This window comes from Astatotilapia calliptera, chromosome 6 (assembly GCF_964374335.1).
Source record: "Astatotilapia calliptera chromosome 6, fAstCal68.1, whole genome shotgun sequence".
NCBI classification, from domain to species: domain Eukaryota; kingdom Metazoa; phylum Chordata; class Actinopteri; order Cichliformes; family Cichlidae; genus Astatotilapia; species Astatotilapia calliptera.
Genome location: NC_137427.1, coordinates 41,589,737 through 41,594,413, shown reverse-complemented (window position 1 = coordinate 41,594,413; position 4,677 = coordinate 41,589,737). Strand labels below are relative to the sequence as shown.

At 39.8% G+C, this 4,677-nt stretch overlaps 1 long non-coding RNA gene across 1 annotated transcript; it reads left to right on the top strand.

Annotated features, from left to right (window-relative positions):
- Nucleotides 1–2,686: 2,686 nt before the first annotated feature.
- Nucleotides 2,687–3,098, top strand: LOC145429608 (uncharacterized). Its single transcript, XR_013909864.1, has 2 exons — nt 2,687–2,841; nt 2,931–3,098. It is a non-coding gene; the product is annotated as an uncharacterized LOC145429608 (long non-coding RNA).
- Nucleotides 3,099–4,677: the final 1,579 nt, after the last annotated feature.

Genomic DNA, 4,677 nt, shown 5'->3' with positions numbered 1-4,677 from the left:
CACATCTGCTTACCTGCATCTTTTGCTCGTTTCTCCTCCTCTTCTTTTCTCTTTTTTCTAAACTGAGCACCTGATGGCTTTGAACTTTTCTTGTCCAGCTTCCATTGGTTTTAATTTTGCACTCCAGTATGAACACCCATCCCTCAACATGAGGATCACCACAACATGACCTAATAGACCTACACCTTAGTTCACAGATTCACTTTGTCTAGGGTTTATTTCTGGGATTTCACACAACCCAAGGTTCAAATCATGAATACATAATGGACTTAGATTTACATCATTATAAATGAAATGTGCTCTATTTGGAAGCAGCCAGCCCCCCCCCCTCTTTCGATGGGTTGTGTGTTAGACTTTAAATCATCAAACTATAAATTTTAAATTGTTATTGATCCCTTTACACCAAGTCCTAAAGTGTGTATTTATTTTCTTACTCTTCTTATATATATTGTTTGTTTACTTGCACTGCTGTAACTGGAGCCTCGTCGCCTCGTCTCTCTATATACTGGACTGTATGTAGCGGAGATGACAATAAAGTTTACTTTGACTTCAGCAGCAAGCAGGCGCACCGAGGGCTCTCGTGCTCACTTTTCATGTACAGAATTTCGAAAAAACATTGATGCAAATTATAAGTCTGTATTATAATGTCTAGTGTTTTCATGTTTGTCGGTTTGTTTTTATTTTGTTTTATTTTGCGAGTTGATTATTATTAGATGCTGCTCCAGCCAGCCAGAGAATCCCCCGCCGCCTCCCCATGCCGCAAGCAGCAGGCGAAAAAGTCAGTGCAACTGAACTATAACACTGACGACGCCAGCAGCAGCATGTAAGAAAGCACGTGATGCAACATGCACGGTGAATTACAGGCTGATAAGAACAGTGGGATAAATAACTGTGTGAAAGCACTGAACACTGAGTTTCATATTTGCCATGCTTGGAGTAATCCTTAAAAGAAAAGACTGAAAAGATCAAGAGAGAAGAAATGGAGAGAAGAAACCCCTGATTTGGGCCTGTGTTGATCTGCGAGGCCCCACAGGAAACCGTGAGAACAGTAATAGGTAAACCTGGACATTATATAGTGAATGCATATGGGAAAATTGGATCAAAGGCTGAACTTATTAAGGTTTAGAAATTTTCACCACATCACAACAATGAGGTTAAAAAGGTAGAAAACACACATATACAAATGGTTACATGTGAAATTATTTTGGGGGAGAAGCAGAATTGAGATAGTTTGAATCCACAGCTCAGTGCAAAGAGGCAGAGTTAAACCTGATTATAAAATACATATGCAATGTAGAAGCAGCTTACACTCCATTAACATGACCACATAACATGAACGCAAGGAAGAACACGCTTACATTTATCAAGGTGAATACATGAAATAAACTGGTATTTTTGGCCAGAGAGAGAGAGAGAGAGAGAAGTGGGTCATTTAAGCACTGATGATAATAATGAGTGTCTAAGTTTGTCATTTTTAGGTCCAAAGCAGACCTGGATCAATTTTCCACATGCGGCGGTCAGAAGAAAGTTATAGGTTAACATCACTGTAAACATTCAGGCCTGGTTGTTTACAGCGCCATGCATCACTAAACCTGACAAGTGAGCTCTAACTCCTGGCTGAAGGCAAGGAATGCTGTTATTTAAGGTGGGAAAGCAAAATTTGGGTTAGCAAACTTGGGAAAGAAAAAACTGACTGCTTAAGTGGGAAAATTGTGAAGGAGTCTGAAACACTGCAAAAAGAAACATATACAAAATCACACACACAAACAGAAAATGCATTAACCTTACAACTACGAGAGAGCTCATGAAGATTAGACAGCATGTTGAGCATGTGAGTCTGTTTATTAGTGTTAAAATAGTGTGAACACACTTAAACCCTGAAGTTGAGGAATGACTCAGGAAAGTTTCATGACAAGAGAGTGACATTTGTGAAAATGAAAAAGTGATTAAAAGCTTAAAGTAGTTTTAAAATAGTGAATTGGAAGTGCTCTTGTGTCGATTGAGCAAAACAAGTGATTACTCTAGGAAGAAAAGAAAAGAATTTAATAATGTGGTAAGATTTAAATATGTTTTTCTCTTGTCATGGTAACTTCTTGAGATATGACTCAGTATATAAATTAGCTGAAATGAGTGGTGAGAAAGAAGCTTCCTGTGTGGCTGGGTGTCAGAGGCTTTCAATGGAGGAAACATAGCAGAGACTGAGGAGGATTACTTGGTGAAATATATAATGGTAAAGTAACAGGATATTTAAATTAGGTGGTCAGGCCTTTTCAGAGGTGCAGAGTTGGACAAGAAATTTATAATTTAGTGATGACACATTGTTATAATGGGTTTATATGTTATGCTAAATCTAAGTATGTTAAAGTGCTTAAAGGGGAACATTATTGTGTGCAAATTGTGTGGCTTTTAACAAAATTTTCTGTGTATTTAGCAGGTGAAATTATGTCAGAAAATGAACAGAGGGAGTGAGTTTAAGTCTGATTTCAGACTATGTATGTCACGGACCCAGTTCCAGGGATTCGGGGTCCGTGAGCAGTGTGGACTACTATTGTAGTTATTATTATTATTATTATTATCATTATTGTGGTTGTTGTTATTATGGTTGTGTCTGCTGTCCTGTTTTTCCGTGTTGGTGTACTGTCAGGTGTTTAGGGGTGTGTGCTTGTGTATGTGAGGGTGCGGTCGTGGCAGGCACTTTTAGGCCTGGTGGGTGTGGCCCTGCCAGCTGACCGGTCCCACCCAGGAATCCACACACACCTGGCGCCGATCAAGCCTCGTCAGAGGAGCTTCAAAACAGTGTGGCTGAGAGCTCCTCGACGCTGGATCGTTGAGTGACTTCCCGTCAGTCTTAAGTGTATTGTGCAAGGTTAGTGCAAGTCTACTGTTAGGTTTTGTACTCACGGCTGCCTTTGGTATGCGTGTTTCCTCAGGAGGAATTGTGGCGACCAGGAGGCAGCACACGGAGAGTACACAGGGAACGGAGACAGAGCACGGAGCACGGGATAAAGGAGAAGACACGGAACGGGAGTTGGGATCGCACGGGGGGATTTATTGTTGTTCGGATTGTCACCACTGTAAATAAACACTGTTGCACTGTAGAGTCCTGCATTTTGGGTCCTCCTTTCCCCACATCCCCACGGTCTGCCAGCGAGACCGTGACAATGTAAGTATTAATTAAACCAAGAGTAGGGAAAAACTTTTGTGGCCCTGAAGTTCTAATCTCCATAACATATCGATAGATTAATAAGAATTTTTTTTTGTGTTTAAGATCTTTGGGTTTGTTGTTTGAGTGATGGGTTGATTGTGTCAGTTAGGTTTGTGTTGTTTTCTTATTTTAATAGAGGGAGTTTTAGTAAACTTGGACATGTCTAGAATTGGGCCCTTTAAAATTGTAACAGTGCACTTAGGGAAAACCTGTCAGGTGATTATGTGTCGTGTTTTGATGAGCTAATAATAATCAGCTCTCTTTTTTCTCATTTTTTGTAAGCAGGCCAGCAAGATTGAATTAACAGTGCTGAAAAAATTTTCGGGAGAGCAAATATAAGGTGACCTTTTCCAGATTACAACTTGCTGAGGAGAAGGCCGTCTGTAATATTTATGAGTCGCATAGGAGATTGCTAGACTTTTCATATAACATGCAGTTATAGAATAACAAACACTTGTTGAAGTGACCAAGGTTTTTTCCTTTAAAGCAGGAGCAAAGTAAGGAAAGCATATATATTTTGGTTAAGTCTGGTAAAGTATAATTAGAATGTAACGTTACATTAAGAGGAGCAAAATGAAATCAAAATATGCTGTATCAAGAACATGTTATAACACAGGAAATGTGAGTTTTAAAATGAAGTTAGTGTTAACACACAGGTGTTGTTTCTAGGAAGGTTTGAATGGAGCCAGTGGTGTAAAAGATTTACAGTTTTTTTCAGTCGCTAACAAGCGTTTGTCCAAACAGTTGTCACATTTGCAAAACTCTAAACACAATTAGCACAGCATTGGTCTGTTGTGGCCATACCATTCACACATTTCATGTCGTGTTCACCCAATATGCAGTCAGTGAACACATTTCCACAATGCTTACATTTTCTTAACAGACAAGCTATACCTCCCAACAAAATTATGGACTGTTTCTGTAGTATCTACGAATGTTAACACACAACATCCCACAATAGCAAAAACAATATTCCAAACCTTAGATACAGTATAAAAACCTCTGCTTCTGCAATGATATCAGTACAAAAACAATATCAATATCAAAAATATATCTCAGCTGATAATAAACAAACAATTGAATAATTGACACACAGCTGATTTATGTTGGGTAAATTGGGCCAACCACAGCTTCTTCCATTCTGGCTTAGAGTCAGTGGGGTTTATAAGGCAAGACCTTGAGGAGTGATGTTTTTGGAAACAAAAAAAAGACAAACACTGTAATGTCTGGTCGAGGAAGAGTAGGAGCAAGGGGCCCAGGGAGAAGAGCAGGCCCAAGGAGAGGGCAAGGTAGAGGTGTAAGAATGCGTGGTGGTGGCATTCCAAGGGCAGCAAGAACAGTAGTCAGTGATGAAATTCGTGCCACTATCGTTGACCATGTAATCAACCATGGTCTTTCACTAAGAGAGGCTGGTGAAAGAGTGCAGCCCAATTTGAGGCGGTCAACGGTTGCCTCCATTATACGCATCTTTC